The sequence below is a fragment of the Eurosta solidaginis genome, chromosome 2, assembly GCF_040869045.1.
Source record: "Eurosta solidaginis isolate ZX-2024a chromosome 2, ASM4086904v1, whole genome shotgun sequence".
In the NCBI taxonomy this organism is placed as follows: Eukaryota; Metazoa; Arthropoda; class Insecta; order Diptera; family Tephritidae; genus Eurosta; species Eurosta solidaginis.
In genome coordinates this window covers 165886279-165914071 of record NC_090320.1, presented here as the reverse complement: position 1 = coordinate 165914071, position 27793 = coordinate 165886279, and the positions used below count along the sequence as shown (strand labels likewise).

At 37.8% G+C, this 27793-nt stretch overlaps 1 protein-coding gene and 1 pseudogene across 4 annotated transcripts in view; both read right to left on the bottom strand.

Moving 5' to 3' along the window:
* ninaC (STKc_myosinIII_N_like and MYSc_Myo21 domain-containing protein ninaC) overlaps nt 1-27793 on the bottom strand; it is a 2219740-nt gene that overhangs the window by 687153 nt on the left and 1504794 nt on the right. The window lies entirely within an intron of this gene.
* On the bottom strand, nt 23068-24202 carry LOC137239963 (E3 SUMO-protein ligase ZBED1-like; annotated as a pseudogene).

Genomic DNA, 27793 nt, shown 5'->3' with positions numbered 1-27793 from the left:
TGTAACACTTCAACCATCGTAGGAGTGCGGGTACAAGTCCCACTCCAGGGAGAAAAGGCTTTGAAGAGATTCAAAAGTTATAATCGAAACAGCTGTCGCCTTGTCGGTCCTGATGTCACGTTGTTTAAAATGTTCCCAAATTACTAAACAAAATTATTTTTTTTCATACATTTTAAAGCAATACGGGCAATCCCCGATTAAATCATACAAATAGACAACATTTGGTTAATTCATTGTAGTTCTATAAATAGAACAAAAACAGCAACAATACCAAGTTACACTCCTCATCAATCTAGGGCGTTGATCAGACAATTAAATAAAAGCGTTGGGCGCGTGAAATTTCTAAAAATGTGAGGTGTATCATGACTTTGTTAAGGTTCAGTTGGTCTTAATTATGACTATCAATAGAAATTTTACGCGTCCAACGCTTTTATTTAATTGTCTGATCAACGCCCTAGATTGATGAGGAGTGTGACGACTAGTATCTAAGACCTACCTAATTATTTTCTAGATTTTAGTATTATTATTACTTCATGTAAGTATTGTTTTCAATAAAACCGTTTCACTTAAATATTTTTTTTTATTTAATAATTTGGGAAAAATTTAAACAACGTGACATCAGAAAGGACAAAGCGACAGCTGTTTCGATTATACCTTGTAAATCTCCTCAAAGCCTTTTCTCCCAGGAGTGGGATTTGAACCCGGACTCCTACGATGGTTGAAGTGTTATAAACGCATTCAAACACGTCATGCCTTAGTTGTTGTAAAGTTTTTCCCAATTGCTTGGAAAACTTTGGAAAAACTTTACAAAACTAAGGCATGACGTGGCTGAATGCGTTTATAATACTTCAACCATCGTAGGAATGCGGGTTCAAATCCCACTCCCGGGAGAAAGGCTTTGAATCGAAACAGCTGTCGCCTTGTCCGTCCTGATGTCACTTTGTTTAAATTTTTCCCAAATAAATGTTTTCATACATTCAAAAGCAATACGGGAAATCGCCGGCTAAATCATACAAATAGACAACATTTGGTTAAGTCGTTGTAGTTCTATAAATAGAACAAAAACAGCAACAATACCAAGTTTTTCTGAAAACGCCTTACCAACAAGCATAACTTTAACACATAATTACGTACCAAGTATGTAGTGTGTAAAAGAATAATATATGCAAAAGAAGGCAATTGGGAAAAATTTTACAGCAACTAAGGCATGAAGTGGCTGAATGTGTTTGTAACACTTCAACCAACGTAGGAGTGCGGGTTCAAATCCCACTCCCGGGAGAAAAGGCTTTGAAGAGATTTACAAGGTATAATCGAAACAGCTGTCGCCTTGTCCGTCCTGATATCACGTTGTTTAAATTTAATGTTATATGTTTTCATACATTTAAAAGCAATACGGGAAATCCCCGATTAAAACATAATTTGTACACAACATTTGGTTAATTCTTTGTAGTTCTACAAATAGAGCAAAAACAGCAACAATACCAAGTTTCTCTGAAACCGCCTTACCAACAAGCATAATTTTAGCACATAATAACATACGAAGTATGTAGTGTGTGAAAGAATAATATATGCAAAAGAAGGCAATTGGGAAAAACTTTACAACAACGAAGGCATGACGTGGCTGAATGCGTTTGTAACACTTCAACCATCGTAGGAGTGCGGGTTCAAGTCCCATTCCAGGGAGAAAAGGCTTTGAAGAGATTTAAAAGTTATAATCGAAACAGCTGTCGCCTTGTCGGTCCTGATGGCACGTTGTTTAAAATTTTCCCAAATTACTAAAAAAAATTATTTTTTTCATACATTTTAAAGCAATACGGGCAATCCCCGATTAAATCATACAAATATACAACATTTGGTTAATTCATTGTAGTTCTATAAATAGAACAAAAACAGCAACAATACCAAGTTTCTCTGAAACCGCCTTACCAACAAGCATAACTTTAACACATAATTACATACGAAATATGTAGTGTGTAAAAGAATAATATATGCAAAAGAAGGCAATTGGGAAAACCTTTACAACAACTAAGGCATGATTGGCTGAATGCGTTTGTAACACTTCAACCAGCGTAGGAGTGCGGGTTCAAATCCCACTCCCGGGAGAAAAGGCTTTGAAGAGATTTACAAGGTGTAATCGAAACAGCTGTCGCCTTGTCGGTCCTGATGTAACGTTGTTTAAATTTTTCAGAAATTACTAAATAAAATTATAAAATTAAAAATTGCTTCAAATAATTTTTTTCATACATTTCATCCCCGATTAAATCATACAAATAGACAACATTTGGTTAATTCGTTGTAGTTCTATAAATAGAACAAAAACAGCAACAATACCAAGTTTCTCTGAAACCGCCTTACCAACAGGCATAACTTTAACACATAATTACATACATACGAAGTATGTAGTGTGTGAAAGGATAATATATGCAAAATAAGGCAATTGGGAAAAACTTCACAACAACTAAGGCATTACGTGGCTGAATGCATTTGTAACACTTCAACCATCGTAGGAGTGCGGGTTCAAATCCCACTCCCGGGAGAAAAGGCTTTGAAAAGATTTACAAGGTATAATCGAAACAGCTCTCACCTTGTCCGTCCTGATGTCACGTTGTTTAAAATTTTCTCAAATTATTAAATAAAATTATAAAATTAAAAATTGCTTCAAATAAATGTTTTCATACATTTAAAAGCAATACGGGCAATCCCCGATTAAATCTTAAACAATTTTTTTAATTATTTTATTTTCAAGTTTTTAGTGTTTATTTAATTGCCTATTATTTCCCATTCTTTTTAGTTCATTTAGTGACTCATTATTACAAGGACTCTTTCCTGACAATTTGTTACAATCTAAGTCCTTAATACATAATCCTTCCAAAGACTTTACTCGACTCTGCGCCACGTATGCTTGTCCTTCCTCCAACTCCAAAACATTTTGATGTCGACTGTATGTAATATTTCTTCCAAATCTGAGCCAAATCGGACAACAAAGGTTTCTTTTCTATTCATGTATGTATTATGTGTTCCAAATATGGACCAAATCGGACCACAAATACGATTTTTATGAATAACTTGATCTTTGCGCCACCTAGCGGTGATTTTTGTATAGGTCGCTTTCTATTCTTGTATGTATTATGTGTTCCAAATATGAGCCAAATCGGACCACAAATACGATATTTGTGAATATCTCGATCCTTGCGCCACCTAGCGGCGATTTTTTTTTCACAGGTCGCTTTCTATTCTTATATGTATTATGTGTTCCAAAATGAGCCAAATCGGACCACAAATACGATTTTTGTGAATATCTCGATCCTTGCGCCACCTAGCGGCAATTTTTTTCTTATTATTGTATTGTCATTGGGTTCTGAACTATGTTCCAATTTTCAAGCTTCGGGAGTCTGCCAAGCTTGTCATCCATATTGAGATTTGCCTTATTTGCGGATTTTAAATTTTGCTCCAAAAGTGTTAATTTTGGATCCTCACCAACTTTTCTTCTCCTATTCTTCAAAGTCATAATCAGTAACTTTGATCTTCCGTGTCGAAGTTGTTGGACTCTTGTCCGCATCAATTTCAATTGAAAGCATCTCTTCCTGCAAATACTCAATGGCATCAAATTCCTTACTTACCTCGTTTGGAGATTCAAGAAGGTGTTGGGAAGAACACTTCGAGATGTTACCCCAGGTTTGCACTGTTTGCAGACCCTCAACCGTCGCTTCTAACCAACTTGCTTCAATTATATTTTCCTCCGCTGAAGTAGTTAATTTATCCTCGTGAGGTCCACCACCAGTCTGAGACTTTGAGCTCCGTTTAAAAGTCTGTTTTCGTTTTGCTTGGTATTTTTGGTCAGCATATGCCTACAAATTATAAATATCAAAAAATTACATATTATCATTACCTTTCTCCCTATTTTTGCATCCTTCATAGGTGGGCGTACAGTGTTTAGTTTCTCCCACAATCTTTGAGATGTCGCCTTTCCTTGGGCACAATTTGGAATAATGTTTTTGGGCAGGTTGTGGTGCTGCTACATAAACTCTCCCATAATCTAATTTTGCTTATAATTAAGCTTATTTAGATGCGTTCTTTGGGGAAACAAATATTTTATATTATAAATACTTTTAACTATTTTTTTTATTTATTTACTTACATCGTTAATCTTGAAATTTTCGTTTTTAGTTGTGCTAAGATCACTTTTCTTTTTTAAATACAAATTTAAAACGTTAAAACTATTAGATAATTAATTCGTCTAATTTTCAAATCACAACCAATTTTAAATGCACTCTAACGTCTTTTTGCTATCGTATGAAAATTTTTGACGTTTACGATTTGTTAGCTACGTTCACTGAACACATAATACCAAATTTCGATTGCAGCTATTCGTTCACATATCACGTAATACCAAATAACTACTTTTAAGAGACGAGTGTTCAGTTCACGAAATACGTAATTCAAGCCCAGGACAAACAACAACAACATATCAGAACGAAAATCGACACTGATGATGGCACAACGCCGAAACCGGTTTGTCTCGAAACCAAATTTGACAAGGGATGACGGAAAATCGTTCCAATATACATAATTTATCCACCCTGTCGGAAAATCAACAAAACAAACAGACCAATTCTAAATATTCTCGCGGAATTTTGTTCTCGCGGATTTTTTTATTCCCGCGAAAAAATTCCTCCAATTCTTTTCTCCTAGGGAGAAGAATAATTGGGGAATAGGAATTTCGAATTTTCGAAATCAGCTGTTTTGTCACTTGAAATTTCGTTGCGCATTTCTTATTTTGTTTTAAAAAATTGAAAAGTTTAGTTATTGTTGCGAATTTGTTAGAAATTAAGAAATAAGGTATAAACAATGCACATTATTGCATTTCATGTGGTATTCACTGGAATGAGTAATGAATTGGTGCCGCAGCAACATCAACAGAGGAGCATAAGAAGAAGAAGACGGCGGGATAACACAAATCCGCCGGAGTTGCATGCATTCATTCTGCAAAGCAATTTTCTGGCGGCCAAGTCGAGTTGAGTTCGTCTCTCGCCATATGCCAAAATCTATTTAAGCCTTCTTAAAAAATCCTTGCGCAATTTCTGGATGGCTGCATCAAATATACGAAGAGCTCTTCCGTTGCTTATGATATACTTTTCGACTTAAAATAATGAATATTGTGGTTGTTGTTGTTGTTGTATTAACAGTGAGAATATTGTGCTAGAATGTAAATACATATTTTAGCACAAATTTATACAAATAAGTGTTTTTTCTTAAAAGAACCAATTTCCTTTAACTATTTTGATGCATTCCCTTTAATTTAACTAGTGAAAAAACTCCTATGAAATGACAATAAAGTTTAGTAAAGATATACATATCTATTTTTGCTCAAGTTATCGTGTTAACGGCCGAGCGGAAGGACAGGCGGTCGACTGTGTATAAAAACTGGACGTGGCTTCAACCGATTTTGCCCATTTTCACAGAAACCAGTGTCGTCATAGAATCTATGCCCCTACCAAACTTCACAAGGATTGGTAAATTTTTCTTCGACTTATGGCATTAAAAAGGGCGGAGCCACGCCCATTTTGAAATTTTCTTTTATTTTTGTATTTTGTTACACCATATCATTACTGGAGTTGAATTTTGACATAATTTACTTATATACTGTAAAGGTATTAAATTTTTTGTTAAAATTTGACTTCTAAAATTTTTTTTTGTTGAAAAATTGGGCGTGTTCGTATACGATTTTGCTAATTTTTACTTAGCACACATATAAAAATAGGAGTAATGTTCCTGCCAAATTTCATCATGATATCTACAACGACTGCCGAATTACAGCTAGAAAAACTTTTAAATTACCTTCTTTTAAAAGTGGGCGATGCTACGCCCACTGTCCAAAATTTTACTAATTTTCCATTTTGCGTCATAAGGTCAACCCACCTACCAAGCTTCATCGCTTTATCCGTCTTTGGTAATGAATTATCGCACTTTTTCGGTTTTTCGAAATTTTCGATATCGAAAAAGTGGGCGTGGTTGAAGTCCGATTTCGTTCATTTTAAATAGCGATCTGAGATGAGTACCCAGAAATCTACATACAAAATTTCATTAAGATACCTCAAAATTTACTCAAGTTATCGTGTTAACGGACAAACGGACGGACGGACATGGCTAAATGAATTTCTTTTTTTGCCCAGATCATTTTGATATACAGAAGTCTATATCTATCTCGATTAGTTTATGCCGTTACGGATTACCGTTATGCGAAAAAGATAAATATACTCTGTGAGCTCTGCTCAGCTGAGTATAAAAACAAAAATACTATTGGAAAAAAAACGTATCTAATAGTCAAATTTTCATTCATTCATATTTTTGCCTGCTCCTTTGGTGTGCTTCCACTCACAACACCGTTTTATTTGCGGGAGACTTTCACAGCGACAGAAATTAAGGCGGAATTACGTAGACGCTTTGGTTGTGTTGCAACGATCTGACGCTTATAAAAATGATACCCCTTTGCCAGTTTCTTCGCTTTGAAGCGACGAAAGAGTTGTAAATCTTCCTTTGAGAATTTCTCAACTTTTTGAGTCCCTTAACATTCAACAAACGTTGCTTAGCATCATATAGGAACGGCCATAAATTTAACCCATCTGCTGTTGTTGTTGTATTAACAGTGCTTCGACCCATTCACTGGGCACGACCACTCACAAATTGTCATAAAAATCGTCTAACGGGAGCCCAAGGAAACTGGCTGTTTCAACAGGGGCGGACCATAGGGAGATTATGTATTTGAGGTGTAGGGTCCACAATACAATTGAAAAGATGGTTGGTGTCATGTGGGGACACATCACATGCAGGACATACATTACGTATGTCGGGGTTGATTCTGGACAAGTAAGAGTTTAACCTGTTACAGTAGACAGAACGAATTTGGGACATGGGGACCCGTGTTTCCTTGGTAGTGTGCTTTCTTCTTCTTCCAGAGTGGGATATTGCATTTCAATAACAGGGTTCACCGGGGGCGTCCTGACAAAGGCGTTTACCGATTCTGTGTAGATTTGGCTAAGGGTATGCTTATGCTTGCCTGGATCAAACGGCTGTGTTGGCAGGTGCCGGATCGCGCCACAGAGCTTTAGGAGATGTTCCCTTGATCACCGCGGGGGCCGTGCGAAAGCAAGCAGTTGTTTGCTAGGATGTCCTGGTTTGTGACAATTAAGCAAAAACCGCTTGTTCAGCATTTCGTTGTGCTCTTTAATATTGAGCTCTTTGATGGTGTTCAGGAGTCATAATGAGACATCCGGTGGCAGTTCTGATTGCAGAATTTTGACAGGCCTGTAGCCTTTTCCAGTGTGTATTTTTAAGACCAGGCGACCAGACTGGTGACCCGTAGCTCATGAGCGGCCGGTCAATTGCTTTGTTGGTGGTTAGCAATGTTTCTTTATTTTTTCCCCATGTGCTGCCGGCCAGCGGCTTGAGGATTTTGTTGCGACTTTGTACTTTAGAAACAATCTCGGTGGCATGAGCTTTGAGGGTTAGAGTATTATCGAACGTTACCTCTAGGATCTTTGGGTTACTGACAATCGGTAGTGTGACACCGTAGATGCGTACGTCCAATATTTGCGACATCTGTTCCTTACACGTCGTAAGCAGGGTGGCCGGAGATTTTGTCGGTGATAATGCTAAGTTGCGCGAGGTGAAGAAACCGGAAAGTTCGGGGAGATAGCTGTTTATTTTAGGAACCAATTCATCAACTGCAGGTCCTGTAGCCATAATCGTGCAGTCGTCAGCATAGGAAATGATTGTGACTCCCTCTGGTGGGGAAGGGAGTTTTGATATGTAAAAAGTAAACAGAAGCGGGGATAGGACACCACCCTGTGGAACCCCCTGTTTAATTTTTCTAGGTTTAGAAATTTCGTTCCGCTGCGCTTAATGAAGAGGCGGTACTCAACGCGTAGGTCATAATAGATCCGTTCGAGGTGCATTTCTTGACACACTGTTGGGTGCTGGCGGATCAGCGTTTCCAATGCGAGGATGTAATCTTTGGCTTTTTCACGGCCTAGTTACCTGCGTTGTCGGCCTCTTCTAAATTTCGAATATGACGCTTAGGCAGGAAAAAATTCTGCACTGCCGTTCGAAAATCGCTCCATTGTTTGATTTTTTGTTTGCGGATGCGGTACCATTGGAGTGCTTTGCCACGTAGAAGCTGCGGAAGCGATGGGTGGAGCCGGTCAACGGGAACGTGGTAACATTCGGCGAGCTCCTCTATTCTCTCAAGAAATTCATGCAGCGACTCCTCTCCCGAAAAATGAAATTCCAGCGTCGTACGGTATTCATTAGCTCACCGCTGCTCATTTCGTTTCGTTTCGGTGGAGCGCGTTCTCTGTCATTGCACATGCGAGAGGGATTTTGTACCCGGATGGTGGGGATTGACTTGGTATATGGATATCCATAACATTTAATGTAGGTGTTGGTAGATTGGCTCGTTTCTCTTCGTCCTATTTTACTTCCCTTTCCAACTCCTTCAGCAGATCTTCACTAGATTTTCGTGTACGCTTTGATCGCACATACGTGCTCAATCGGCTACAGTGTGTCCTTCACGTAGATCCTATGCTTCTGGCAATCCCCTATCAGCCTCTCTTTTTTGAGAATGTAGATCCAGTTGAGAGAGTCGATATCCAACGTCGTACCTTTGGGAACTGTTGTGTTTGTTGTTGTATTTTTTGTTGTGTTTGTTGTTGTATTGTATTTTGTTTTAACAAAAATGCTTTCTTAAGCTTTGTCATTTTTCTTTAGATTTATGCACTACTATATATATATATTTTCTTTTAAATTTCTTAAGCAGAAATTAGAAATTTTTTCTACTTGTTGAGCAGCCGCGAGGTTGCCAAAATTAAGCTAACTATACTTATTAAATGTTGCCAGTCACGTTCCACCTTTTTATAATCAACTGAGCAGAGCTCACAGAGTATATTAACTTTGTTCGCATAACGGTAATCCATAACGGCATAAACTAATCGAGATAGATATAGTCTTCTATATATCAAAATGATCTGGGTGAAAAAAGAAATTCATTTAGCCATGTCCGTCCGTCTGTCTGCAAACACGATAACTTGAGTAAATTTCGAGGTATCTCGATGAAATTTGGTATGTTGGTTCCTGGGCGCTTATCTCAGATTGCTGTTTAAAATGAACGAAATCGGACTACAACCACGCCCACTTTTTCGATATTGAAAATTTCGAAAAACCGAAAAAGTGTGATAATTCATTACCAAAGACGGATAAAGCGATGAAACTTAGTAGGTGCGTTGAATTTATGAAGCAAAATAGAAAATTAGAAAAATTTTGGACAATGGGTGTGGCACCGCCCACTTTTAAAAGAAGGCAATTTAAAAGTTTTGCAAGCTGTAATTTGGCAGTCGTTGCAGATATCATGATGAAATTTGGTAGGCAAGTTACTCCTATTACTATATGTGTGCTAAATAAAAATTAGCAAAATCGGATGACGAAAACGCCCACTTTTAAAAAAAAAATTTTTGTTTAAGTCAAATTTTAACAAAAAATTTAATATCTTTACAGTATAAAAGTAAATTATGTCAACATTCGACTCCAGTAATAATATGGTGCAACAAAATACAATGATAAAAGAAAATTTCAAAATGGGCGTAACTCCGCCCTTTTTCATTTAATTCGTCTAGAATACTTTTAATGCCATAAGTCGAACAAAAATTTACCAATCCTTGTGAAATTCGATAGGGACATAGATTCTATGACTATAACTGTTTTCTGTGAAAATGGGCGAAATCGGTTGAAGCCACGCCCAGTTTTTATACACAGTCGACCGTCTGTCCTTCCGCTCGGCCATTAACACGATAACTTGAGCAAAAATCGATGCATCTTTACTAAACTCAGTTCACGTACTTATAAAAAATGGCCGAAATCCGACTATGACCACGCCCACTTTTTCGATATCGAAAATTACGAAAAATGAAAAAAATGCCTTAATTCTATACCAAATACGAAAAAAGGGATGAACCATGGTAATTGGATTGGTTTATTGACGTAAAATATAAATTTAGAAAAAAAAACTTTGTAAAATGGGTGTGACACCTACTATATTAAGTAGAAGAAAATGAAAAAGTTCTGCAGGGCGAAATCAAAAGCCCTTGGAATCTTGGCAGGAATACTGTTCGTGGTATGAAATATATAAATAAATTAGCGGTACAAATAAATTAGCGGTACCCGACAGAAAATGTTCTGGGTCACCCTGGTCCACATTTTATTCGATATCTCGAAAACGCCGTCACATATACAACTAAGGGCTACTCCCTTTTAAAACGCTCATTAATACTTTTAATTTGATACCCAAATTGTACAAACACATTCTAGAGTCACCCCTGGTCCACCCTTATTGCGATATCTCGAAAAGGCGTCCCCCTATAGAACTAAGGCCCACTACTCATACAAACACATTCCAGGGTTACCCTAGGTTCATTTTGCTAAATGGTGATTTTCCCTATTTTGTCTCCAAAGCTCTCAGCTGAGTATGTAATGTTCGGTTACACCCGAACTTACCCTTCCTTACTTGTTATGCTTGCTGCCAGTCAATCGTCACTATTTGTCCAACCTTTTCCAATTTTCAATTGTAGTATGTAGACTTCGCAAACCACTTGCATCCTTATCAAAATTATGTAGACCTTCAATGAAGTCATCAGTTGTATCACCTGAGTGTGTTTTCAAAATCGCTTGATGATTAGGCAGAAATGCTTCGAAAATAATACGTTCATCGTGTTTTAAGATATGTGCGCATTGCGTTACATCCGATTCGGGAGGACTTTAAAGTATTTGTGAATGTAATAATGAACCAGGTTGATCCATCGAATCTCCTGTAGTGCGCAAAATGTCCCAAATTTTCACTCGTTTTCGCTGCCAATGTGTTGTATGGTTGTTTTCCAGAACTTTTTCTTTGAAGGATTAGTCCAATTTAGTCAATTGTACGCAACCATTCGCCAATTTTATTCAAAATTATTTTATGATCGCTACGCTTGAATGCCTCTTAGAATTCAGCTGATATTACTGTTTTTTAATCTGCTGCTAAAATAGCAGTCTGCTTCTTTTTCTAAGTTGACAGGATCCTTGCAAGAGTTTAGCAGTCTTGTTCAAAATAGCAGTCTGCTGGTAATACTCGAGCTGGCAGGATCGCCATATAGTATGTGGTGAGTGTCGTAACGGGAATAAAATATTCCTGATTGAGAGGTTTAGCAGATTGCTTCTTAAATATCAGTCTGCATATTATCAAGCAGGTCTGGTAGGATCGCCATATAGTGAGTTTACAACCGTTGATGAGATAAAAACAGAATTAAATTCTTTATTAAAAAGTTGTTTCTTTTATACAAAATCCTCTATATGCTAAAATACCTACTTACACTAATATTTACGAACTAAGTGTACTATATACATATTGTAACGAATTTGCTTGCAAATCGTCTTATTTGCAATCCTCTGCTAAGTTCGAATCACTAAACTGTTGAATAAATAACTCCAATTTGTAATAATGCAAAATGGCCTTTATTAAAGTACTTCACAATACACTCATACTGTGCAACGAATAGCTTGCTTAATAACCACACTGATTGATAGCTCAATGAAACTCTACTATTCAAAATAATACTGCTATTGCTCGCTAGATATCGTCTTAATCGCAACTGCTTGACAACTCAAATCAAACTGAATTACATTTTACTCGCTTGTGCCGCTTTTATAGTTTACGCTGCATACATCTAGGCTCTTCTATTTCCAGAACTTACCAACTATTTCGAGTGTTTATAGTTCTCATATAGTTTCTACTTGTTTACATATTTCTACTTTTCAGCGTCTCTCAGATGTATGTGAGTTTGTAGTTTACAGTCTCTCGCACACACATAGGCATATAAGTAAATGCATCTGTGTGTGACATCTCTCGGCTGCCTTATATATGTGTATACATGATTTGATTATTGACGTGAACATCGCTTAGCATCGCCTTAGTGATGGTATAGCTTAGGGATGCTAATATCCGTGACACTGCCCTCCACCTAAGTCTGATCGTCCCGATCAGACAAATCTCTCGATCTAAACGCTGCTAGCAACGCCAAATGTACCACTCTTCTACTCCGTGGTTTCTCAATGCTTTGTATGCGGTAGATGGTATCACTGATCTTCTTCACAACCTTGTACGGGCCTTCCCAACTGCACCGAAATTTGGATGGAACACCTTTCCGCCGGTGAGGGTTGTATAACAGTACCAAATCTCCCGCCAAGAAACCCTTCGAATTATTTTCCTTGTCGTACCTGTGTTTCGTCTTACTACTCATTATCCTGGATCGTTCCCTCGCACTCTGTTGCTTGACCAATGAAGAACTACTTCGCAGAGCTTGCGCTGGACGGATTTCCTTTGCATAATCAGTATCGTTCCGACGCTTCACAACAGTAGTGTGCCTTGGCTTGAAATCACCCTTGCATTCTTTCTTCGTTTCAGTACGTCCGTTAGGGCTTTTCAATGCCAGTGTTTCTCTCACAGGTACCTTCGGTTTTGATTTGTTTGGCCCATTTGTTCCATCAACCTTTACCTTTGAATTTCGTGGCCTTCGTCGAGTCTTCTCCACCAGTACCCGATTACTGCTGAACCCTTTTTCCAAACTAAAGTTAAGTGGCACATCTTGGTTCTCATAACACATCACCCTTCTCTGCATATCGATCTTGATGTCATGGTCAACCAAGAAATCCACTCCCAATATAACTTCATCAACAATCTCCGCCACAACAAATTTGTGTAGAACCATGACCTTCCCAATCAATACTTCACATATCACTTCTCCCTGAACTTGGTTATAGTCGCCAGTGACCGTACGCAACTTTGCTCCTGGTAACGGTTTTACTCTCCTGTTGACCAAGTCAGATCGGATCAAGGAATGAGATGCGCCCGTATCTACAGTCAGTACTCGTTCTTTGCCATCCACATTCCCTCTGACGGTAAGACTGCTTGATTTCCTTCCAATTTGCGACACAGATATCACAGGGCATTCAATAGCTGGATCTAGCTCTCTACCTCTTACTCGCTCTTGCTCATCTCCTCCAGCTTTGCGTTTACGGCCACCCACATTGTTGGAACTATTAAGACCAAGATCGCAATGAAGTGCTATGTGACCGGACTTCCCGCATTTGAAGCATTTGATAACTTTTTCACTTCGCTTTTGCGATCCTTTCAGTGCCTCCAATATTGCGTCTACCCACTCTGGCCTTTCTACTTCCACACGGCGTGCTTTGAAAACTGGCTTACACAGAAGCGACGCCGTTTCCTGAATCAGAGCTTGTGACACCGTTTCTGCGAATGTTGGCTTTGGGTTCGCGTATGTAGCTCGCTTCGTTTCCACGTCTCGTATGCCATTTATGAAACTCTGGATTTTTACCCTTTCAGTGTATTCCACGGGTGCGTCCGCATTTGCGAGGTGAGCCAACCTCTCAACATCTGAAGCAAACTCCTGCAATGTCTCATTTGCTTTTTGGTAGCGGTTTTGCAACTCAATTTGGAATATCTGTTTTCTATGCTCGCTTCCATAACGTCGTTCTACAGCAGCCATCAATGCTTCATAATTGTTCCGCTCTCCTTCGGGAATCGTCTGTAGGATTTCCGCTGCTGGCCCCTTCAATTGCACGAACAATGCAGCAACTTTATCTTCCGCATTCCAGTTGTTCACTGCTGCGGTTTTCTCAAACTGAAGCTTGAAGACCTGGAAAGGAACAGAACCGTCAAAAGATGGAGTTTTTACCTTTGTATTACTCGCTGAAGCAGCCGGCCGATTAAGTTGCAATTCCTGTATACGACCTCTCAACGCATCCACCTCTGCCTCGAATTTTTCTTCAAACTGCATTATTTTTTCGTCCATGCGCGCTTCGAGTTTTGATGATATACGCGCCTCTTGTGCTTCTAGTTGTACTGTTATGCGTGTCTCTTGTTCTTTCAGTTGGGTTGCCATATATGTCTTTTGTTCTTCTAGCTGTGATGACATATTTGTGGATATTTGTGATGACATTTCTGTTATACGTGCCTCTTGTGCTTCCATCTTGGATGTTAAAAGTTTCTCCTGCGATTCTAGTTGTGATGCCAGTTGAGATGACACTGTCGATGTTTGAGCAGATATTGCAGCTAAAATCATGTTCAAGTCTGTACTGGTAACCGTCTGCGATGTTTCGTTCTTCTCTTCAATTTTTGTTGTCTCCTCGCCATCAAGATGAAAGACATGCTCTTCCACATCAATTCCTTCTGCTTCCATTGCTCCTCGTAGCCGTGCCTGAAGTTCGAGTTTAACGCCGCTTGTATTCAATCTACGGCTCTCCAACTCCTTCTTCAGTTGTGGGATCTTCAATTCACTTAACTTTGCCATGTCCTTGTTGTCCTCTAGAATTTATTCAACAATTCCTCTTCTGACACCAATTGTAACGAATTTGCTTGCAAATCGTCTTATTTGCAATCCTCTGCTAAGTTCGAATCACTAAACTGTTGAATAAATAACTCCAATTTGTAATAATGCAAAATGGCCTTTATTAAAGTACTTCACAATACACTCATACTGTGCAACGAATAGCTTGCTTAATAACCACACTGATTGATAGCTCAATGAAACTCTACTATTCAAAATAATACTGCTATTGCTCGCTAGATATCGTCTTAATCGCAACTGCTTGACAACTCAAATCAAACTGAATTACATTTTACTCGCTTGTGCCGCTTTTATAGTTTACGCTGCATACATCTAGGCTCTTCTATTTCCAGAACTTACCAACTATTTCGAGTGTTTATAGTTCTCATATAGTTTCTACTTGTTTACATATTTCTACTTTTCAGCGTCTCTCAGATGTATGTGAGTTTGTAGTTTACAGTCTCTCGCACACACATAGGCATATAAGTAAATGCATCTGTGTGTGACATCTCTCGGCTGCCTTATATATGTGTATACATGATTTGATTATTGACGTGAACATCGCTTAGCATCGCCTTAGTGATGGTATAGCTTAGGGATGCTAATATCCGTGACAATATATATTCAGTTCCCTAGGAACTGTAATCTAACAAAACGGAATAAGTTGTGGGAAATAACATGTGTGCAAGCAAAGCCTTTGTGGTGAGCATTTAGTCGGCTTTAAACTGAAATAGAATAAGCTTCAAATTACAAGACAGCGTATGGAGTAGACTGTCCTAGCGCGAGTCAGAATATATGCATTTACAAATGAACGAATCTCTAGGCATGCTATATGGTTGATGCATTCGCGAAGTTTGTTCGTTTGTATCCAGTAAATTCAACGAGTACGAAAGAGGTCATAGCCTCCCTAGACAAATACTTCAGGTATTACGGCAGACCCAAGAGGCTGATATCTGACCGCGGCTCTTGTTTCACCTCCCTCGAATTCGACGCGTATTTGTTAAAAAACAACATATGGCACGTGAAAGTAGCCACGATCTCCCGACTAGCAGACGGTCAAGTAGAAAGGGTGAACAGAATAATCAAAGCCATGTTGAGTAAAATCTCTGAGCCTATTAACCATGCCAACTGGTCAGTCAAGTTAGGTCAAGTAGGATATGGTCTTATGGTCTTAATAATACTCCACCACTGGCCACTCACTGAGTGTGTTGTTGTTCGGCGTGGAACAGAGAGGGGCGATAATCGATGAATTGACAGAACACCTAGAAGATAAAAACCATTTCAGCCCCGTTACCCTGAGGCTACTCGCGCATCTGCCTTAGCTGCTATAGAAAAGTCGCAAGAATACAACTCGAAATACCTTTTCGATCGTTCCAAGCCCCCTGAGACATACGGTGTCGGTGATTTTGTTATTGTACGTAATGTGGATACAGCCGCCTGTTCTAATAAAAAGATTATACCAAATATAGAGGCCCATACTTAATTCATAAGATGTTATCACATGACCAATACGTGATGAGAGACATAGAAAATTGGCAATTGGCTCAGGTAGCCTATGATAATATTATCGAAGCATCGCGCATTAAAATGTGGTATGCAGATGCATCTGAATGCCACTTAGGCAACACTCCATGTACTAATAATTTTCAGTATATTGTGTTTACATTAAATAAGAATACTTTAGCCCATAGTCACAAATAGAAATAAGTAGCTTGACTAAAACAAAATCTTTGAATAATCGTGGTCGAAGCTGTAATCCATCAGAAGTGAACATACTGACACTCGTCATTGGTAATAATAGTGTACCAGCCTTAAGGAAATTGTCACTGGATGGATTGCTGTCAGTGCCATATAACAGTCGAACCGATTACGCAAACAGAAGGTGTAATGTATAAAAATATAAATTTGGTAATGCTGCATTTTAGGCAAAAATCTAGCGATCAGCGAATTGTGTGCTCGCTTTGATTTTTCAAAGCCGGCGGAGCCCTCTGTGGGCCGAAAGTAGTAATTTTATCATAAGAAATATGTACAAACGTGTAAAGTGGGAACGCTATAGAAAGAAGGAAAATAAATTGGCATTAGAGAAAATATAGCGAATAGGGATGCAACATCGCCAAAAAACCTCGATGTTCTCACAAAAAACATCGATGTTAAAAAAAATCGGTATAAACATCGATGTTTTCCGATGTTTTCATTTTAAATCAAACAACCGATATAAAGTATTGCCAGAAGTTTATTTTTAACTTTGAAAGTACGGGCTTTTCCATACTAGCTCGCGTTACACGAAAATAGGGTTTGAATGGAAAAGCCCATTAGTGTAACGCAAATTTCGGTATAAAATTCTCAATATTTACAAGCCAATTGGTTTAAAAACAACACACATATTCTTAATAAAATAGGCAAGTTTATGTATACATATGTATTTTTAGGGATTTCGCCCAAGGAACTTTAAGATTAATTGCACTCATCAATATGATTCTGATGTACAGGTACAAATGTTACTTGTTTAATTACATAAAAAGTTTTGAGATCGAGTTTTTAAATCAAACAACCGATATAAAGTATTGCTAGAAGTTTTTTTTTAACTTTGAAAGTACGGGCTTTTCCATACTAGGTCGAGTTACACGAAACTAGGGTTTGAATGGAAAAGCCCATTAGTGTAACGCAAATTTCGGTATAAAATTCTCAATATTTACAAGCCAATGGGTTTAAAAACAACACACACATTCTTAATAAAATAGGCACGTTTATGTATACATATGTATTTTTAGGGATTTCGTCCAAGGAACTTTAAGATGAACTTTATTTGAAAATCATATTCTAGGGATCAAAATAAGAAACTTTGCCGAAGGAACCATACCTCTAAAACGAATTCAGAAAATGACAGAGCAATGGACAATTTTTTTGCCTCCCCACAAATCGACCCGCCCTAAAGTAAAGGCTTTACGCAGTTAATGAAAGAAGTTTGTCGGCTATACAAAGTACCATGTCGAGAGACTATGAAGTCTAGGATTGATGATAAATACGAAGCAGTGAGTAATTTTTTTTAAAGCGTATATAAACAATGCTGAAAACTATTGCATTACCTATGATATTTGGACAGAGGCAATGAGAATAAATCATTTGTAGGTGTTACAATACATTTTTTGGATAAGCTTAGATTCCTCAGTGCAACCATGGGAATTTTTGAACTGACAGAACGCCATACATCTGCATATATAAGATAAAATCTTGCAGATATTTTCGCAGAGTGGAACATTTCTATTGACAAAGTTTCGGCAATTATTACAGATAATGACCACACGGTGATGAAAGTCAATCGTGAACTGTTGGAGAAAACAAAATTATTCCTTGCTTTACTCATACGATTAATTTAGTCGTAACTAAGTCTATTGACGAATCAAGGGACTGTGCCGATTTGATAAATAAAGTTCGAGAAATTGTAAAGTTCATAAAAAAAGAGTGTTAGTGCAAGCATCGAAATAAGAAAACGACAAAAGGAGATGGGGTTAAAAGAAGGTCAAATCAAAAAATTGATACTCGATGTTCGCACACGTTGGAACTCGTGCTTTTATATGTTACAGCGGTTCATTGAATTGGCGCCCATTGTAGGAGCACTACTTTTGACTAGACCCCTAGCTCCAGCAATGATCTCAAGTCAAGAAGTATACTGCCTTGAAGAAATTGTACAATTACTTTGTCCATTTGAAAAATTATCAATAGAAGTTTCTGGAGACAGCTACGTGACGGTGAGCAAAGTCATTCCATTAGTAAATTGCGTCAATGAAGTCTTTGAAAATATTAAACCGAAGAATACAATAATTTTGAATTTCAAAGAAGAAAATAAAAAGAATTTACTAAAAAAATTTGCTGATGTGGAACATTCTGCGATTCTTGTGATTTCAACTGCTCTAGATCCTAGACTCAACTTTATGCATTTCAAAAATGCTTTGGCCAAAGCCAAAACTAATTAACTATTTAAATATATGTGCGGGAATACAGCGAACCTGTAGCTGATTGTGAAATATCTGATGGATGTGATAATGATGACTCCGAATTTGACATCAGGAAGTATCACAAACAATTGACTCGCAAGAATATGAAACATGACTCACCTTTTTCTTTCGAAAAATGCTGGTGAAACTTAAGTTCATATGTACCTTTCGTCTCCTGTTACACCAACAAAAGCAGATGGTATTGAAATTTGGGAGGATATGAAATCCGTGTTCCCAAAACTTGCGAAGATTGCAAGGATATACCTCTCCATCGTCGCCACATCTATGCCAAGTGAACGCCTGTTCTCAGAAGCTGCGGAAACCGTCACTCGGGACAGGAATAGGCTTTGGGAAGTAGATTGTCAAAGCTTATTTTCCTAAACTCGATCTCAAAACTTTTTATGTAATTAAACAAGTAACATTTGTACCTGTGCATCAGAATCATATTGATGAGTGCAATTAATCTTAAAGTTCCTTGGGCGAAATCCCTAAAAATACATATGTATACACCAACGTGCCTATTTTATTAAGAATGTGTGTGTTGTTTTTAAACCAATTGGCTTGTAAATATTGAGAATTTTATACCGAAATTTGCGTTACACTAATGGGCTTTTCCATTCAAACCCTATTTTCGTGTAACGCGAGCTAGTATGGAAAAGCCCGTACTTTCAAAGTTAAAAAGAAACTTCTGGCAATACTTTATATCGGTTGTTTGATTTAAAATGAAAACATCGGAAAAGATCGATGTTTATACCGATGTTTTTTAACATCGATGTTTTTTGTAAGAACATCGAGGTTTTTTGGCGATGTTGCATCCCTATTCGCTATATTTTCTCTAATGCCAATTTATTTTCCTTCTTTCTATAGCGTTCCCACTTTACACGTTTGTACATATTTCTTATGATAAAACTACTACTTTCGGCCCACAGGGTGCTCCGCCGGCTTTGAAAAATCAAAGCGAGCACACAATTCGCTGATCGCTCGATTTTTGCCTAAAAGGCAGCGTTACCAAATTTATATTTTTATACATTACACCTTCTGTTTACGTAATCGGTTCGACTGTTATATGGCACTGACAGCAATCCATCCAGTGACAATTTCCTTAAGGCTGGTACACTATTATTACCAATGACGAGTGTCAGTATGTTTACTTCTGATGGATTACAGCTTCCACCACAATTATTCAAAGATTTTGTTTTAGTCAAGCTACTTATTTCTATTTGTGACTATGGGCTAAAGTATTCTTATTTAATGTAAACACAATATACTGGAAATTATTAGTACATGGAGTTATACTATCATAGGCTACCTGAGTCAATTGCCAATTTTCTATGTCTCTCATCACGTATTGGTCATGTGGTAACATCTTATGAATTAAGTATGGGCCTCTATATTTGGTATAATCTTTTTATTAGAACAGGCGGATGTATCCACATTACGTACAATAACAAAAACACCGACACCGTATGTCTCAGGGGGCTTGGAACGATCGAAAAGTTATTTCGAGTTGTATTCTTGCGACTTTTCTATAGCAGCTAAGGCAGATGCGCGAGTAGCCTCAGGGTCACCGGGCGCGCTGAAATGGTTTTTATCTTCTAGGTGTTCTGTCAATTCATCGATTAACGCCCCTCTCTGTTCCACGCCGAACAACAACACACTCGGTGAGTGGCCAGTGGTGGAGTATATGGTATTATTAAGACCATATTCTACTTGATCTAACTTGACTGACCAGTTGGCATGGTTAATCGGCTCAGAGATCTTACTCAACATGGCTTTGATTATTCTGTTCACCCTTTCTACTTGACCGTCTGCTAGTCGGGAGATCGTGGCTACTTTCACGTGACATATGTTGTTTTTTAACAAATACGCGTCGAATTCGAGGGAGGTGAAACAAGAGCCGCCGTCAGATATAAGCCTCTTGGGTCTGCCGTAATACCTGAAGTATTTGTCTAGGGAGGCTGTGACCTCTTTCGTACTCGTTGAATTTACTGGATACAAACGATCAAACTTTGCGAATGCATCAACAATATAGCATGCCTAGAGATTCGTTCGTTTTTAAATGCATATATTCTGACTCGCGCTACGACAGTCTACTCCATACGCTGTCTTGTAATTTGAAGCTTATTCTATTTCAGTTTAAAGCCGACTAAATGCTCACCACAAAGGCTTTGCTTGCACACAAGTTTTTTCCCACTATGTATTTCCCACAACTTATTTCGTTTTGCTTAGATTGCAGTTCCCAGGGAACTGAATATATATGTATATAGTACACTTAGTTCGTAAATATTAGTGTAAGTAGGTATTTTAGCATATAGAGGATTTTTTATAAAAGAAACAACTTTTTAATAAAGAATTCAATTCAGTTTTTACCTCATCAACGGTTGTAAACTCACTATATGGCGATCCTGCCAGACCTGCTTGATAATATGCAGACTGATATTTAAGAAGCAATCTGCTAAACCTCTCAATCAGGAATATTTTATTCCCGTTACGACACTCACCACATACTATATGGCGATCCTGCCAGCTCGTGTATTACCAGCAGACTCTATTTTGAACCAGACTGCTAAACTCTTGCAAGGATCCTGTCAACTTAGAAAAAAAAGGAGACTGCTATTTTAGCAGCAGACTGTTAACTCTAAAGAAAACAGTAATATCAGCTGAATTCTAAGAGGCATTCAAGCGTAGTGATCATAAAATAATTTTGAATCAAATTGGCGAATTGTTGCGCACAATTGACTAATTTGGAGTAATCCTTCAAAGAAAATGTACTGGAAAAGAACCATACAACACATTGGCAGCGAAAACAAGTGAAAATTTGGGACATTTTGCGCACTACAGGAGATTCGATGGATCAAACTGGTTCATTATTATATTCACAAATACTTTAAAGTCCTCCCGAATCGGATGTAACGCAATGCACACATAACTTAAAACACGATGAACGTATTATTTTCGAAGCATTTCTACCTAATCATCAAGCGATTTTGAAAACACACTCAGGTGATACAACTGATGACTTCATTTAAGGTCTACATAATTTTGATAAGGATGCGAGTGGTTTGAGAAGTTTACATACTACAATTGAAAATTGGAAAAGGTTGGACAAATAGTGACGATTGACTGGCAGCAAGCATAACAAGTAAGGAAGGCTAAGTTCGGGTGTAACCGAACATTACATACTCAGCTGAGAGCTTTGGAGACAAAATAAGGGAAAATCACCATTTAGCAAAATGAACCTAGGGTAACCCTGGAATGTGTTTGTATGACATGTGTATCAAATGAAAGGTGTTAATGATTATTTAAAATGTAGTGGGCCTTAGTTCTATAGGCGCCTTTTCGAGATATAGCAATAAGGGTGGACCAGGGGTGACTCTAGAATGTGTTTGTACAATTTGGGTATCAAATTAAAAGTATTAATGAGCGTTTTAAAAGCGACATTTAGAAGAGGCCGACAACGCAGGCAACTAGGCCGTGAAAAAGCCAAAGATTACATCCTCGCATTGGAAACGCTGATCCGCCAGCACCCAACAATGTGTCAAGAAATGCACCTCGAACGGATCTATTATGACCTACGCGTTTAGTACCGCCTCTTCATTAAGCGCAGTGGAACGAAATTTCTAAACCTAGATAAATTAAACAGGGAGTTCCACAGGGTGGTGTCCTATCCCCGCTTCTGTTTAATTTTTACATATCAAAACTCCCTTCCCCACCAGAAGGAGTCACAATCATTTCCTATGCTGACGACTGCACGATTATGGATAAAGGACCTGCAGTTGATGAATTGGTTTCTAAAATAAAAAGCTATCTCCCCGAACTTTCCTGTTTCTTCACCTCGCGCAACTTGGCATTATCACCGACAAAACCTACGGCCACCCTGCTTACGACGTGTAAGGAACAGATGTCGCAAATATTGGACGTACGTATCTACGGTGTCACACTACCGATTGTCAGTAACCCAAAGATCCTAGAGGTAACGTTCGATAATACTCTAACCTTCAAAGCTCATGCCACCGAGATTGTTTCTCAAGTACAAAGTCGCAACAAAATCCTCAAGTCGCTGGCCGGCAGCACATGGGGAAAAAATAAAGAAACATTGCTAACCACGTACAAAGCAATTGACCGGCCGCTCATGAGCTACGGGTCGCCAGTCTTGTCGACTGGTCTTAAAAATACACACTGGAAAAGGCTACAGGCCTGTCAAAATTCTGCAATCAGAACTGCCACCGGATGTCTCATTATGACTCCTGAACACCATCAAAGAGCTCAATATTAAAGAGCACAACGAAATGCTGAACAAGCGGTTTTTGCTTAATTGTCACAAACCAGGACATCCTAGCAAACAACTGCTTGCTTTCGCACGGCCTCCGCGGTGATCAACGGAACATCTCCTAAAGCTCTATGACGCGATCCGGCACCTACCAACACAGCCGTTTGATCCAGGCAAGCATAAGCATACCCTTAGCCAAATCCACACAGAATCGGTAAACGCCTTTGTCAGGACGCAATATCCCACCCTGGAAGAAGAAGAAAGCAACTACCAAAGGACGATTGACTTTCATCACCGTGTGGTCATTATCTGTAATAATTGCCAAAACTTTGTCAATAGAAATGTTCCACTCTGCGAAAATATCTGCAAGCTTTTATCTTATATATGCAGATGTATGGCGTTCTGTCAGTTCAAAACTTCCCAGGGTTGCACTGAGGAATCTAAGCTTATCCAAAAAATGTATTGTAACACCTACAAATGATTTATTCTCATTCTCTGTCCAAATATCATAGGTAATGCGATAGTTTTCAGCATTGTTTATATACGCTTTAAAAAAAATTACTCACTGCTTCGTATTTATCATCAATCCTAGTCTTTATAGTCTCTCGACATGGTACTTTGTATAGCGGACAAACTTCTTTCATTAACTGCGTAAAGCCTTTACCTTAGGGCGGTTCGATTTGTGGGGAGGCAAAAAAATCGCCCATTGCTCTGTGAAAATCATATTCTTGGGATCAAAATAAGAAACTTTGCCGAAGGAACCATACCTCTAAAACGAATTCTGAAAATGAATTCGTTTTAGAGGTATGGTTCTTTCGGCAAAGTTTCTTATTTTGATCCCTAGAATACGATTTTCACAGAGCAATGAGCGATTTTTAAATCGACCCGCCCTACTTTACCTTCCACAGTGGAAAATGGTCTGTTGGCAATGATTATAAAATTTGTTATAGTACCGATAATTTTATTGGACTTTACTCCATCATGTGTGGTTATGCCTTTTATGTTGTTAATGAAGTCATCAACATTCGGCTGTGTAAACTTTACTATGAACAAGTGTGTGTGATGTACTCGTACCAGCAACCGAGTTTTAAGATACAAGTATAGATATACCGCTCTCAGAACTGCTCGAGGGATTGACATCTACGCAGTTGCTCGCATTTGAATGAGATTCGGGCTTATTTAAACCACTGCTATCAGGCGTTGCATCATCTACGTCTATAACGTCAGTAATAGCCACTTTCGCCCGCTTGCTTGGTAGCTCTGCATTTTGAAATTCAAGCGAATGTACTTTGTGCAGATGACCACGAATATTAGATGTATTGCCTGATGATTTTAGGTTCTTATTGCATAATTTACACACAGCCTCTTTTTCATAAATTTTGGAAAAATACTTCCAAATTTTAGTTTTCAAATTTAATAGAAGGCATTGCTTGCTTCCAAAAGCAAACTAAAGATTAACAAATATGCACATTTAACTTATGCACAGTTCATACATAACATACCAACATCGCAATGGATACGAACGAACCTAGGTGCTACCAACAGAAAATATTGTAGTTCCACAAAGTAAAGCTAAGTAATGATGCAAACCCATTTTTCCAAAGCGCGTTTTTTTTCTATAGTTAGGAGTGGACGATGTCGATGTTTCTAGATTTTTTATCCGATGTATTGTCTAGCAAAACATCGATGTTAAAACATCGATATTAATGGGAAAACATCGATGTATCGTTTGCATCCCTAATAGCGATCAAAGACGGAAGTAATTAATCTTGGATTTTTTAATTGGAAAATACCAGGAATTAAAATATATATATGTATATATAATTAGCGGATTTTGCCTTTTGGTATAGCGGAATATTTTCTACCAATTTTTTTTGCAAAAAGATTGCAGTAAAACCAACCGTAAGAAAATTTCCGCAATATTCGTATGTATGTTACCACGGCACATATTTATATAATATAAAAAAAACAAATATTCAGACACGTAATACCCCAGACATAGCAAACTGTGAACATTGAGCGGTAAATGGAAATCACTGACAAAACTGCTGAAGCCGCAATAGGTGCAAAGCAAACCGTGTGAACAGTAAGCGGTAGATGGAAACCAAATTAAAATAAACAAACTCAACTGTGGGAAGTGCATGATCAGCAGTTTTCACTTTCATCGCGGTAAGGCAAACGTAGTTTAGATTGTAAGCATTATTATTGTGTAAAGTCAGATATAAGTTTGCATTCAATAAAAGAGCACGTCTCCCGTGTAAAAAATATATTTTTTTGAGTTTCCAATTTTTTAAAGTTTAACTGGCGTCCGAGCAGGGGCCAGCGAACGAAAGTAGTATTTGCCCGAAAAACAAAAAGTACGGCTACGTGTGTGCGGCATACACTTTACAAGGACCTGGATAAAAGTAGCGGCTAGAACCCTCAGTACCGGAAAGGAAACAGGATAAATTCGAACCACTCATCAACCCCAAGGACATTCGCTGGACCAATGTTTTTTATGTAAGATTTAGCTATGTAAGAAAGCAAAAAGTAACAAAAAGTGAAATCGTTTTTATTATGTAAAAGAAATTGTGAGATAAAAAAAATTATTATCAAAGATACAACTGTGAAAAGAAAAAATTCAGATAAAAAAGTTTAAAAAAGAAGAATAATAATAAATCTTAGAGAAAAAAGAAACAAAAGCAAAAATAATAAGTGAAATTTCAAGAATTGACTTTGCAAATTTTTTAAAGGAAAAGATTTTTTTCAGAAAAAAGGAAACAAAAAAAGGAAAGAAAAGAAAAATTCGTATAAAAAATTTAAGAAGAGGAATAATAAGAAATATAAGAAAAAAGGAAACAAAAAGTGAAATTAAGAGAATTATCCTTGCAAGTTTTAGAAAGGTAAAATTTTTTTTAGAAAAAAAAGAGGATCAAAAGCGGTTTAGTAAAAATTAATTAAAAACAAGTAAGGAAGGTTAAGTTCGGGTGTAACCGAACATTACATACTCAGTTGAGAGCTATGGTGACAACATAAGGGAAAATAACCATGTAAGAAAATGAACCGAGGGAAACCCTGGACTGTGTATCAAATGAAAGGCGTTAAAGAGTATTTTATGAGGGAGTGGGCCATAGTTCTATAGGTGGATGCCATTTAGGGATATAGCCATAAAGGTGGATCAGGGTTGACTCTAGAATTCGTTTGTACGATATGGGTTTCAAATGAAAGGTGTTAATGAGTATTTTAAAAGGGAGTAATCCTTAGTTCCATAGGTGGACGCCATTTCGAGATATCGCCACAAAGGTGGACCAGGGGTGACCCTAGAATTTGTTTGTACAATATGGGTATCAAAAAAAAGGTGTTAATGAGCATTTTAAAAGGGAGTAGTCCTTAGTTCCATAGGTGCACGCCGTTTCGAGATATCGCCATAAGGTGACCAGGGGTGACCCTAGAATTTGTTTGTACAATATGGGCATCAAACGAAAGGCGTTAATGAGTATTTTAAAAGGGAGTGGGCCTTAGTTCTATAGGTGGACGCCGTTTCGAAATATCGCCCTAAAGGTGGACCAGGGGTGACTCTAGAATATGTTTGTACGATATGGGTATCAAATTAAAGGTATTAATAAGGGTTTTAAAAGGGAGTGGTGGTTGTTGTATAGGTGGTCGCCTTTTCGAGATATCGCCATAAAGGTGGACCAGGGGTGACTTTAGAATATGTTTTTACGATATGGGTATCAAATGAAAGGTGTTAATAAGTATTTTAAAAGGGCGTGGGGCTTAGTTCTATAGGTGGACGCCTTTTCGAGATATCGCCATAAAGGTGGACCAGGGGTGACTCTAGAATGAGTTTGTACGATATGGGTATCAAATTAAAGGTATTAATGAGAGTTTTAAAAGGGAGTGGTGTGAAGGCGTTTTCCAGATATAGACCAAAATGTGGACCAGGGTGACCCAGAACATCATCTGTTGGATACAGCTAATTTATTTATATATGTAATACCTGCCAAGATTTTAAGGGTTTTTTATTTCGCCCTGTAGAACTTTTTCATTTTCTTCTACTTAATATGGTAGGTGTCACAACCATTTTATAAAGTTTTTTCTAAAGTTATATTTCGCGTCAATAAAACAATCCAATTACCTTACCATGTTTCATGCTTTTTTTCGTATTTGGTATAGAATTATGGGATTTTTTCATTTTTCGTAATTTTCGATATCGAAAAAGTGGGCGTGGTCATAGTCGGATTTCGTTCATTTTTCATACCAAGATAAAGTGAGTTCAAGTAAGCACGTGAACTAAGTTCATTAAAGATATGTCGATTTTTGCCCAAGTTATCGTGTTAACGGCCATGCGGAAGGACAGACGGACGCCTGTGTATAAAAACTGGGCGTGGCATCAACCGATTTCGCCCATTTTCACAGAAAACAGTTAATGTCATAAAATCTATGCCCCTACCAAATTTCAAAAGGATTGGTTAATTTTTGTTCGACTCATGGCGTTAAAAGTATCCTAGACAAATTAAATGAAAAAGGGCGGAGCCACGCCCATTTTGAAATTTTCTTTTTTTTTTGTATTTTGTTGCACCATATCATTACTAGAGTTGAATGTTGACATAATTTACTTATATACTGTAAAGATATTAAATTTTTTGTTAAAATTTTACTTTAAAAAAATTTTTTTTTTAAAAGTGGGCGTGGTCCTTCTCCGATTTTGCTAATTTTTATTAGGCGTACATATAGTAATAGAAGTAACGTTCCTGCCAAATTTCATCAAGATATCTTCAACGACTGCCAAATTACAGCTTGCAAAACTTTTAAATTACCTTCTTTTAAAAGTGGGCGGTGCCACGCCCATTGTCCAAAATTTTACTAATTTTCTATTCTGCGTCATAAGTTCAACTCATCTACCAAGTTTCGTCGCTTTAGCTGTCTTTTGTAATGAATTATCGCACTTTTTCGGTTTTTCGAAATTTTCGATATCGAAAAAGTGGGCGTGGTTATAGTCCGATATCGTTCATTTTAAATAGCGATCTGAGATGTGTACTCAGGAACCTGCATACCAAATTTCATCAAGATACCTCAAAATTTACTCAAGTTATCGTGTTAACGGACGGACGGACGGA